Source organism: Antechinus flavipes, chromosome 3 (genome assembly GCF_016432865.1).
Source record: "Antechinus flavipes isolate AdamAnt ecotype Samford, QLD, Australia chromosome 3, AdamAnt_v2, whole genome shotgun sequence".
Classification (NCBI taxonomy): Eukaryota; Metazoa; Chordata; class Mammalia; order Dasyuromorphia; family Dasyuridae; genus Antechinus; species Antechinus flavipes.
In genome coordinates, this window is record NC_067400.1 from 612,906,489 (window position 1) to 612,919,928 (window position 13,440).

The window sequence follows — 13,440 nt, forward strand, 5'->3', positions numbered from 1 at the left end:
ACTGTGTACAATGTTCTCCTGGTTCTGATCATTTCACTCATGAGATCCGCTCATGTGTCTTCCCTGGTTTTTCTGAAAGCTTCCCCTTCATTGTTTCTTGCAGCACAGTAGTATCCAAACCATGAACTACGACTTGTTCAGCTGTTCCTCAGTTGATGAGTATACCCTCACTTTCTCTCTCTCTATATTTTTTTGCCATAACAAAAAGTTACTAGAAATATTTGGGTATATATGAATCTTTTTCCTTTTTTCCCCATCTCTTTGGGTTATGGGCCTAGAAATGGTATCACCAAGTTTAAAGACTATCCACAGTTAAATGACTTGGAGGAATCATTCTAATTTGCTTGTCAGAATAGTTGGCCCATTCACAGCTCAACCAATAGTGCACCAGTGTGCTTGTTTTCTTGCAGCCTCTTCACAATTGTACATTAGATTTGGTTGATATGCTTCTTCTTTTTTTTTTAATTGCCCCTGTATACCTGCACCAACCCCTCCCAGAGAACCATTTCTTAAAGATTAAAAAATAAATGAAAAAGAGGAAGAAGAAGAGAAGCTAGTATAATTGAGCAAATCTGAAAATATATGCAATATTTCACATGTTTGGACTTCCCACCATGGAGTGACAGGGTGAGGTGGAATGAGATCTTTTTTTCATATATCTCCTTTGGGGTCAAGCTCCTTAAAATTTAAAAAATATTATCATTATTTATAATATTTATTATTATATAACATGTATTATTAATGCTATTTTGATGTTATTGTTTTAATATATTTTTATATTAATTTTTTTATTGTTTCCTAAGTGGCGTTTGTCCATGTATGTTATCAGTTTGATTTATATATATAAATATATAATTTTCCTTCAAATGCTTTATTTTGAATTAGTTCATGTAAATCTTCCTGTGCTTCTCTGTATTTATGAATGCTTATCATTTCTTAGAGCTCAGTAATAACCCAGGATATTTATGTAACACAATTTCTTTAGCCATTTCCCCATCAATGAGCATCTTCTTTGTTTTATGTTCTTTGTGACCACCAAAAAATGCATCTGTAAATATGCTGTAAATATAGATATATAAATATGTGTATATGGAATCTTTCTTTTTAATGACTTCCTTAAAGATACAGACATTTTCATCACTTTATTTGCATAATTTCAAATTGCTCTCAGTATGGTTGTGCTGATTCATAGCTCCACCAACAATGCATTGGAACGCTTATCTTTTCACAACTTCTCCATAGGTAATACTATTCCCATTTTTGTCTTTTTTGCCAGTTAGGGTTAGTTTGGATGAGGTGAAACCTGAGAATGATTTTGATTTACATTTCTCTATTATTAGTGACTTGAAGCAATCTTTCATAGGTTAATAGTTTGCTCTCCTTTTGAGAAGTCTATTTTCCTTTGACAACTTTTTATTTTGGAACAGCTTTGGGGGCTTATCTATTTATGTTAGTTGGTTAGAAATCTCTCTCTGACACAAAATCCTTATCAGTGTCATTTGATACAATTTAGTTATTCTCCATTCAATGAGCATCTACTTTGTTTCCAGTTAGTTACTACCATACATACAAAAGTGTTACTATCAATATTTTGCTACATCTAGTCTTTCTTTTTGTCACTATTACCTTGGAGCATCTGCCCATCATTGGAGTCTCGGGTTTCTCCATTCATAAAGCCACTGCCTTGGGTCAGGTCCTTAGCATCCCATGTTTGGAAGATTGCCTTCTGTTTGAACTCCCTACCTCAAGGCCTCTCCCCACTCCAATTAATCATCCACTTGGATGTCAAAGAGATTTTCCTAAATATTCATGATTTTCCCTTTCCTCCTCCTCCTCCTTCCCTAATAAATGTCACCATCAGGATCCAATATAAAATCCTCTTCACCACTTGACTCCTGCCTTTACTGTTTCTCTTATTCTTCTAAGGATAGAATGCTGAGTGTCTCATACACTTACTAACTGTGTGATCCAGGGCACTTCATCTCTGTCTTCCTCAGTTTACTTAACTATAAAATGAAAAAAATAATATCATTCATCTCCCAAGATTGCTATCAGAGTCAAATGAGATATTTATAATACGATTGCATAATCATTTGGTACATAGTCAGTACTCCATTTCCCATCTCCTTGAATTGTCCCCATAACTGGAATGCTCTCTTCTCACCTTTGCCTCTTGGGTTCCCTGACCTTCTGAAAGACTTATGTTGTGTGTGTGTCTATACAGTTCATATATTATGTATACACACACATACACACACACATATAACATGTACACAAGCACAAGATCGTTTGTGAGTTGTCTCTTCAATTAGAATATGAACTTCTTGAGAGCAGGGACAAAGTTGTTGCTCTTGGCATTCCCAGAACTTAGTACTGCAATGAACTTAGCACATGATAGAAGTTTAATACATATTTATTGATTTTTCCCCTCAATTGATCTCTTTATTTTTCTAGATCCATTAATTTCATTTGGGCTAAAAAATATTTTCAATTTCATATAATCAGAATTATTTGTTTTCTTTTTTAAAAAGCCAACAAATATTTTTATGACATTGCCCCCCCCATAATATTTTTTCCAATCACATGTAAAAACAATTTCCAACATTCATTTTTTGAAAGATTTTGAGTTCAAGTTTTTCCCTCCCTCCCTTCCTCTCCTCTCCATTCCCCAAAGAGCAAGCAGCCTGAAACAGTTTCTATTTGGGCAATCCCATAAAACATATTTCCACGTTAAAAACATTGTGAAAGAAGAAACAGGACAAAAGGAGAAAAATGTTATTTTCTCTTTTGTGACAGATTCTATTATTTGTCTGATTAAGAATTCATCTCCTACCCTAAAAGTGGGAAAGGAAATGATCTCATCTTCTGATTGCTTTGTGTAATCTTTAATATTCAGGTTCTGGATCTATTTTGAATTTACTGTGGTATATGTTGTATGATATTGGTCTGAGTCTAATTTCTGCCAGAGGTAAGCTCACTGTATTTTTTAGTTGACCTAGACACCAGATCCTGCTTCAGTTCTATATCCCATCCAATCACCTATGACATCTTAAAATATCTTCCCTCCCCCCATTTTGCAAGGCAATTTGGGGTTAAGTGACTTGCCCAGGATCACACAGCTAGGAAGCTAGGAAGTGTTAAGTACCTGAAGTCATATTTGAACTTAGGTCCCCTTGACTTCAGGGCTGGTGCAAAATCTAGCTGTCCTTCATCTAGGAGCTGTCTACAAGCTCAACTGTTCCCTAAACCTTTTCAAATTCTCTCAAAAGAAAACTCCCTTCCCTAATCATCTTATGCACACACACATATTTGCATGTGTGTGTGCAAATCTGTATATGTATATGTATACATGCATGCACATATAGTCTTTGCCTTCTTAAAAAGGAAATTCTTAATTGCACATGTTTAACATATATTGAATTACTTGATATCTAGGAGAGGAGGTGGGGGAAAGGAGGAAGAAAAAATTTGGAACACAGAACTTTGCAAGGGTGAAAACACTTTGCATATATTTTGAAAATAAAAAGCTATTTAAAATTTTTTAAAAAGGGAAAAAGTGAGTTATTTGAAATGTCTCTTTTTTTTTTTCATCTTTGGTTCCTCTGGGCTTATATAGTCCTTGGCATTTAGGTAAGTTCTTAACAAATACATACTTTCCCATTCGTTAATTCCAACATATAATTCCAACAAGATATGTCCTGAAACAGTGACTTCAAAGCAAAAATGAGAGTGGCCAAAATATTTTTATTAATTAAAGCTTTTTATTTTTCAATACAGTGGCCAATTCTTCAATATTAGCCTTTGCAAAACTCTGTGTTCCAATTCCCCCCCTGCTCCCCATGCCCTCCCCTAGATGGCAAGTAGGCCAATATATGTTAAACATGGTAGAAATATATGTGAAATCCAATATATATATATATATATATATATACATGTTTATACAATCGTGCTGCACAAGAAAAAAAGAGAGAAGCAAAATAAAATGCAAGCAAACAACAATAAAAAGAATGAAAACACTATGTTGTGAACCACACTTACTTCCCATAGTCTTCTCTATGGGTATAGATGGCTCTCTTCATCATTGAACAATTGAAACTGGTTTGAATCATCTCATTGTTGAAGAGAGCCATGTCCATCAGTCTGGATCATCTTATAATCTTTTTGTTGCCATGTATAATGATTGCCTGGTTCTGCTCATTTCCCTGAACATCAGTTCATGCAAATCTCTCCAGGACTCTCTGAAATCATCCTGCTGGTCATTTCTTACAGAACAATAACATTCCATAACATTCATATACCATAACTTATTCATTTTCCAGTTGATGGGCATTCATTACATTTCCAGTTTCTAGCCGCTACAAAAAGAGCTGCCACAAACATTTTTGCACATGTGGATCCCTTTCCCTCCTTTAAGATCTCTTTGGGAAATAAATCTAGTAGAAACACTGCTGGGTCAAAGCAGTGATTACTTTTTGAGCATAATTCCAAATTGCTCTCCAGAATGATTGCATTTATTCACAGTTCCACTGATAATGTATCAGTGTCCCAGTTTTCCCAATTCCCACATCCCCTCCAACATTCATCATTGTCTTATCCTGTCATCTTAGCCAGCCTGACAGGTGTGTAGTAATATCCCAGAGTTGTTTTAATCTGTATTTCTCTGATCAATAGTGCTTTAGAGTATCTGTTCATAGGACTAGAAATAGTTTCAGTTTCTTCATTTAAAATTGTCTGTTTATATCCTTTGAACATTTATCAATTGGACAATGGCTTGAATTCTTATAAATTTGAGTCTATTCTCTATATATTTTAGAAATGAGGCCTTTATCAGAACTTTTGAATGTAAAAATGTTTTCTCAATTTATTGCTTCCCTTTTAATCTTGTTTGCATTAATTTTGTTTGTACAGAAACTTTTTAACTTAATATAATCAAAATTATCTATTTAGTGTTCAATAATGAACTCCAGTTCTTCTTTGGTCACAAATTCTTTTCTCCTCCACAGATCTGAGAGGTAAACTATCCTATGTTCTTCTAATTTGTTTATATCATTATTTATGTCTAGATCACGAACCCATTTCCACCTTATTTTGGTTTACAGTATTAGGTGTGGGTCAATGCCTAGTTTCTGCCATACTAGGTTCCAATTTTTGCAGCAATTTTTGTTGAACAGTGAGTTCTTAACCCAAAATCTGGGATCTTTGGGTTTGTCAGGCACAAGATTGCTATGGTTATTGACTATTTTGTCCTGTGAACCTAACCTATTCCATTGATCGGCTATTCTATTTCTTAGCCAATACCAAATGGTTTTGATGACCGCTGCTTTATAATATAATTTTAGATCTGGTTCAGCTAGGCTACCTTCATTTGCAATGAATGCCAAAAATATTGAGAAATGTGGTTCAGGATTAAAGAATGACATAGTCCAAAAACTTATAGATTGCAAAGAAGTCTTATACTCAATGAATACTGTCTTAGAGGAAAGACCTGGAAGACACTGGTCATGGGAAGCAGCAAACAATATTTTTTTCCTCAACAAATTTTAAAGGGTTTTAATAGATCATTTTCAAAGTGAAGAATGCAAGCTATAAATGATCTATGAAAAAGTCCATAATAAATTATTGTTATTGTTCAGGAATTTCACTAATGTACCCATTTCCGTGACCTCATTTGGTTTTTTTTTTTGTGTGTGTGTGATTTGACATTTCCTTCTCTAAATCATTTTACAAAAATGAGGAAACTGAAGCAAAGTGAAAGCAAACTCAAAGTTTCTGAGTCTTGATTTGAACTCAGGGCTTCCTGATGACTAATAATTAGAAAAAATGCCAATTACAACTCTGAGGATAATCTCACAGTTTTCAGATTGATCTTCTTAAAGTTTTTTTTTAGGGAAAGTGATAATTAGGAAAAGATAATTATAAATGTTAGAGGGAATGTGGGAAAACTGGAATACTAATACATTGTTGGTGGCATTGTGAACTGATACAGCCATTTTGAAAAGCAATGTGGAACTATGCCCAAAGGGCTATCAAATTGTGCATACCCTTTGATCCAGCAGTCTCTTTACTAGGTCTATATTCCAAAGAAATCATAAAAGAGGGGAAAGGACCCAAATGCAAAGATGTCTGTAGCAGCTTTTTTAATATAGTGGCAAGGAGATGCCCATCACTTGGGGAATGGCTGAATAAGTTATGGTATTGTATGTTAGGGAATATTATTATTCTTTTTTTCTTTTCCTGAGGCAGTTGGGGTTAAGTGACTTGCCCAGGATCACATAGCTACGAAGTGTTAAATGTCTGAGGCCAAATATGAACTCAGGTCTTCCTGACTTCAGGGCTGGTACTCTCTTCACTGCACCACCTCACTTGCAGAACAAAGACCCCTATGGTATTTACACACTAATTTGGTTCTTCCTCTTCCCCAATCAAAGCAATTGAAGATGGAGCATAAATTAAGGGGCGGGGGAGGGAGGGGCAGAAAACAGGGTAATGAGCGAAATGATTATTAAATAACAAGTTATGGCAGAGATTTCTGACTTTACCCAAAATTTGGGCTACCTATCCTGTCTTGGTGGAGTTGTTTCCCCATGCAAAACTTTTTTCCCCATAGAAAAACTTTTCAAAGAGATTCTAGTCCCAAGAAATCCAATCTTCTGTGTTTTAATCTGCCAAAACTGAAAGGCAGACCCCCATTTGTCAAGATTGTCCTAGGCAGGGATAGTTTGAATAAGAGTAATGATCCCCCCCCCCCAAAAAAAATGGAGGAGCTGGGAATTGAGGCCAATTGGGGAAAGGAGGGAGCTTAGGATCAGAAGTCTCTATCCCTGGGCAGTCAAAAGGGAAGCTGACCATCCATGTAGAGTGAAGCCCCAGTCCCCACCCCGCTGCCATGGCCAAGAAACTGATGGGGGCAGAGGGACCTGAGGGAGAGTGAAAACAGACACCAGTTTAAAAAAGAAAAAAAAAATCCAACCTGAAACCTGACCATGGGAAACAGTTTTCTAGTCTCATAGAGACATTGGTTAGCAACCTGCATAGCCCCCCAGGGTGTTCCCCCATTCCCTCATTAGAATAAGCCCACCTCTCATTATAACATTCATTCATCTCATTGTTAACCTATCAGCTATTGCCATCCTTAAGAACAACTACCCTTCCAAGTACATATGAGCATTGACTGGGTTCCATGAAGAGTCGTTGGCACCCAGAAATGCCACTGACCCGAATGTCAAAGAACACTTTTAAATAATTAGCTGCTATATGTAAGTATGTGTATGGATGAATATATATGTCTATAGATAAATAAATCTGTGCATAACAGTAGCCTACTTGGGAGAGATGGGGAAGAATGAAAGGGAGAAAAAAGAATAATGTAAAAAATGCACAGCAGAAAATAAAAGTATAACCTATAGGGAAGCAAAGATGAATACTCATGAAAATAATATTTTCTAGTATCATATATGTTTTCTCAAAGTGGAAATTCATTATTGTATATTTTGAATCTCTCTGATGTTCTGCTGGACACATAATTTTTTTTTTTGTTTTTTACTTTCTTTTTCTGTCCTTTTTCTATTCTGTTCTTTCTTATATTGTATTCAGGTCAATAAAAAAAGATCTGCTAGCAATAATCAAATTATTAATTACCCAGAAACTATATCTCTTGAACTTTTTATGTCATAGTAAGAAAGTAATAAGACATCAACAGAGTCAAAGTGTCTGTATCCTTTTATCTCTTTAGGAAGTGTGAAGTTTCTTTGATTAAATTGGACGCCATCAAGCAGTCTGCTTCTAAACAAATGGGCAAGTAAGCCAAAACAAAATGTGACCAAAAGAAAATCTATTCTGTCCAGCTTCTGAATTTAGATTAGAGGATTATAAAATATTAAAAACATTAAAATATGAAATCGTTGGTCTTCACAGTGCTCAAAGTCCTCCAACCCTTCATCTGGATTTTAAGTTTATTAGTTGAAACAACCTCTTTTCTCTCAATTCATAAGACTATAGCCACATAGCAAGAAATGTAGGAAAAAGAATTCAGTGTGCTTGCTTGGAATATTTTAACCCTAAATCTATCCCCAAATTTTCTTTTCCTTGCCTTATTGCCAATTTTAAAATTACAGCTTTTTATTGACAAAACAAATGCGTGGGTAATTTTTCAACTCTGACTCTTGCAAAAACTTCTGTTCCAACTGTTCCTTTCCTTCTTTCCACTCCTCTCCTAGATGGCAGATAGTCCCATATATGTTAAATATATTAAAGTATATGTTAAATACAATATATGTATTCATATTTATATAGATGTCTTGCTACACAAGAAAAATCAGATTTAGAAAGAGGGTAAAAATAACCTGGGAAGAAAAATAAAAATGCAAGCAAACAACAACAGAAAAAATATAAATGCTATGTTGTGGTCCACATTCCTTTCCCAGTGTTCTTTAGCTGAGTGTAGCTGGTTCTGTTCATTACTGATCAATTGGAACTGATTTGGCTCATCTCATTGTTGAAGATGGCCACTTCCATCACAATTGATCCTCTTATAGTATTGTTGTTGAAGTGTATAATGATCTCCTGGTTCTGCTCACATCACTTAGTATCAGTTCATATAAGTCTCTCCAAGACTCTCGGGAATCATCCTGCTGGTTATTTCTTATAGAACAATAATATTCCATAACATTCATATACCACAATTCACCCAGCTGTTCTCCAAATGATGGGCATCCATTAAATTTCCAGTTCTAGCCACTACAAAAAGGGCTGCTACAAACATTTTTGCACATACAGATCCCTTTCCCTCCTTTCAGATCTCTTTGGGATATAAGGCCAGTAGTAACACTGCTGGATCAAAGGGTATGTGTTATGAGCTAGAACTCTGTACTTGAAACCAGGATTCCTACAAGGTGCTAACTCAGTGGAATTGATAAGAGAATGGTTATCTTGTTTAGCATGGTGTTTAATAGTTCTCTAGTTCAGTATGATTGATTTAATCTTACCACAAATAATGGTTCTCTAGTGATATAATGATTGTTTTATATTCAGTATATTGTAAATGACCTAATTATACTAGAGTATATAAGCTGGGATAAACTTAGCCAGAGGCAGACTCGGAAAAGACAGAGGACTGGAGGCTGGAGCTCAGGCTCTCCCAGAGAGATTCACTCCATCTCACACCACCAGGTGGCTGGCCTCCTGCATTTCCTCCACTGAGACCAAGCTAGTGTTGGCCCCAGGCAAGGACGTGATAAAGAATTTGGACTTCAACACCTGGCTATTCTTGTGGTGATTAATCTGCTGAAATGGAGGCTGCTCCAAGACCTCCAGAAAACCAACCAGAACATTACAGGTATGCACAGTTTAACAACTTTTTGAGCATAGTTCCAAATTGCTCTCCAGAATGGTTGGATCCATTCACAATTCCACCAACAATGCATCAGTGTCCCAGTTTCCCCATATCCTCTCCAATATTCATCACTATCTTTTCCTGTCATGTTAGCCAATCTGAGAGGTATATAGTGGTATCTTAGAGTTTTCTTAATATGCATTTCTCTGATCAATAATAATTTGGAACATCTTTTCATATGGGTAGAAATAGTTTCAATTTCATCATCTGAAAATTGTTCATATCCTTTGATTTCTCAATTTGATTTCTCAATTGGAGAATGGCTTGATTTCTTATAAATTTGAGTCAATTCTCTATATGTTTTGGAAATGAGACCTTTATCAGAACCTTTAACTGTAAAGATGTTTTCCCAATTTATTGCTTCGCTTCTAATCTTGTCTGCATTAGTTCTATTTGTATAAAAACTTTTTAACTTGATATAATCAAAATTTTCTGTTTTATGATCAATAATGATCTCTAGTTCTTCTTTGGTCACAAATTCCTTCCTCCTCCACAGGTCTGAGAAGTAAACTATCCTATGTTCTAATTTATTTGTAATCTCATTCTTTATGCCTAGATCATGAACCCATTTTGATCTTATCTTGGTGTATGGTGTTAAATATAGGTCACTGTCTAGTTTCTGCCATACTGATTTTTAATTTTTCCAGAAGTTTTTGTCAAATAGTACATTCTTATCCCAAAAGTTGGGGGTTTTGGGTTTGTCAAACACTAGAGTGCTATAGTTATTGACTATTTTGTCCTGTGAACCTAACCTATATAGCAAATCCCTACAACCTGCCCTACTCCCCACATCTTCAAAGGGTAACAGGAAATCTCTTTTGAGATTAAAGGGGAACACAAGGGAGAAAATGTATTTTAGGCAAAAACAACAGAATCTCCTTTCCTTTCTCTAATGTTAGGCTTGCCTTCTTGTCATGGAGCACTAATTGAACAAGATATTATCCCATAGCACTGTATTGATGTTTGCCCACACTCATGGGCATGTTATTGGTGAGCAATGCACCTCCCTCTTTTCCATCCTCAAACAATAAAACCCAAAAGCACTCTGTGGGGCACAGGTTAAATCTTTTCACTATCGAGGATAGTAGAGTATATCTGGTTTCTAACAGCATAGTCCCAGATGTGCTAAGAAAGGAAATGGAAATAACACAGAAGAAAACAGAGATGTAGGCTAGAGGCAACCCAATCATAAAGATGTTGAGAGGATCTTCCCAGAGTATGTGAAACCAAGGGAGGGGAGATTTTTAAAAATCTCAGAAAACCTCTTAGAACATATCATTACAATCAAAAGAAGACATCAATCATTACCAACTCATAGGAGGCTTCCTTTCCTATCTATTTAAATATTTTATGAGAATATTTTATACACACACACACACACACACACACACACACACCCTTGGGCATTCTTACTGAGAGCAGTAGAAGGGAACAAAGAAAAGGCAATCAGAAAGAGCTAACCATATCTTTCACAGTCTACAGTTGAGTAAGATGTGTAGGAAATACAGATCCTAATTATTACTTAGAAAAATTTACATGTAAATATGTATGGATATATATATATGCATAGAAAAAACATTTCATTTGGTATAGCAAAATATTCTTGAAGACTCTCTGGAGAGACAAGATGTTTCCCATTTGTCCATCAAGAGGAAGTAAGAATCTTTATTCAATGACCATCTGATCTTTAACATCAAGTAATGTGGGAGATCCAACTTAGATTTGCAACAAATTGTGTACTTTGGAAACTTGTATTTGGGAATTATATTTGTTAAAGACCATGCCTAAGTGTGAAGGGGTAAGTCAATTTTCCAAAAGCTCCCACTATGAATCACAACACCCCTGAAGGAATTGCAAATCAGCTTTTATTGACATAAATGTTAATTGTGGATTGGGAATGAAATAAATTGGAGGCAAGGGAGAAGAGGAGAGAGGTTAGAGAATGCACCTGCCTCTCAGTCTCCTGGTATTGTTATCATGCTCTCACATGAAAGGATCTATTCTGCTGGGCAGAAGTAGATCCCCAGCAACCACTAACAAGAAGCTCTTGTACAAAATGGCACCCAGTGTGGGGAACAAGAAGCAGCAGCAGTAGCAGTAGTGTTCTAGAGCTGCTAGATAGTCACATTGTGAATCATAACACACCTGAAATAATTCAAAACAGCCTTTACCGATGCAGATGTTCCTTCTGAGAGGATGATAATGATACAAGGCTGATTTGCAACTCCTTCAGGGCTGTTATGATTTAGAGCTTCGGGGGCTTTCAGAAAAACGACTGGCCCCTTCACACTTAGGCATGGTCCTCAACAATTCCTCATTTTTTTTGTTTTATGGGAATACAATTATTTTTCCCACAACAGCATGGTCAATAAGTATGTACAGTAGCTGTTATCTGAGTCTGCATGTTCCCATGCTAAGGAGAAAACAGGATTGTCAAAGTCTTTTCTATCCTATTCCTCTGGATGTTTGCAGGATGAGACACTATAGCAGGTATTGAATCTTGTGAGATGTTATGGAGGCAAGATCTCTGACAAGTGGAGAAGTAGGATTTTAGTCAGTAGGCATTTTTCATAAGTTTCTCATCAATCTCCTGGCTAGACATCTTTGATGTGTTGGCCCATTTTAATTATGCCAATTGAAAAAGTCTTACCAGGTCTCTTCTCCCTTTCCTTCCCCACAGGTTAAAGCAGGAAGTCTCCTGGGAGGATCCTACTCCTGAACAACTCTCAAGCACTGCTACTGCTGCTGCTGCTGTTGCTGCTTCTTTGTTTACTTTGTTACTTTCCAGGTGGTGAAAAGCTCTTTCATACACTTGTGGAAAGACTAAAAGATGGGAAAAGGAAAGGGAAAGAGGAGCAAAGAAAAGAGCTGGAGGGGGAGAAGAAATTATGGGAGAAAGAAAAGGAGAGGGAAGACAGGATAGAGAAAGAAAAGGGGTATTGAGCGGGGGGAAACAGAAAGAGACTGGAGAAGAGAAAAGATGGAAGGTGTGGGAAGAGGCAAGGGTCTGACTGGAGGGAGAAGGGGAGAGGAGGGAGGGAAGAGATGTAGGAGGAGAGAGGGGAAAGGGCAGCATATGATGGGGAAAAGAGAATAGGATGAAAAAAGAAAAAGGGGGAAGGGATTATGAGGATGGAAGGAGGGGAAGAGGAGGGAAGAGCAATTGCAAGATAGGATGGAGGGAGCAAAAATGGAGGAGTGGGAAAATGATAGATAGGGAATGGGAAAAGTTGGGAGAGGGAGAAAGAAAGAGGAAGAGAGAAAAGAGTTGGGGGAAAAAGGAGAGGGAAGGGGTTAGAAGAAGAGTCAGAACTAGGTAGAAAGATGAGGAGAGAGAAATAGGGACAAAGGGAGAAGGACAGAAAGAATAGGGAAGAGAAAGAGGTAAGAGAAGACAGGAATGGAGAGGGAGGGAGGACAGACAAGAGATGGCTCGGACCTGAAAAGGAAGCCCGTATAGGGATGGAGGAAAAGATGAGAATAAAACGGGAGGGAGGGGAAGAGAAAGGTGCTGGGGAAGGGAGAAGAGACAGGGGAAATTGACATAAATAGAGAAGGCTGGGGAAAGATGTGGAGGAAATTGACAGGATAAGAAAGAGACGAAGGTGGGAAATGAATATAAACTACTTGCATTTTTGTTTTTCTTCCCGGGTTATTTCTACCTTCTGAATCCAATTCTCCCTGTGCAACAAGAGAACTGTGCGGTTCTGCACACATATATTGTATCTAGGATATACTGCAACCCATTCAACATGTAAAGGACTGCTTGCCATCTGGGGGAGGGGGTGGAAGGAGGGAGGGGAAAAATCGGAACAGAAGTGAATGCAAGGGATAATGTTGTAAAAAATTACTCTGGCATGAGTTCTATCAATAAAAAGTTATTAAAAAAAAGAGAAAGAAAGAAAGAAAGAAAGAGACGGAGGAAGCTAAGAGTAAAAGAGGATTGGAGGGGGAAAAGGGAGAGATGCGGGGGAGGAAGAGTGCTGGCATAGAGATCCAAGGGATAAAGAAGGGGAGAAAAAAGGGGGGTTTGGGGCAGGAACAGGATG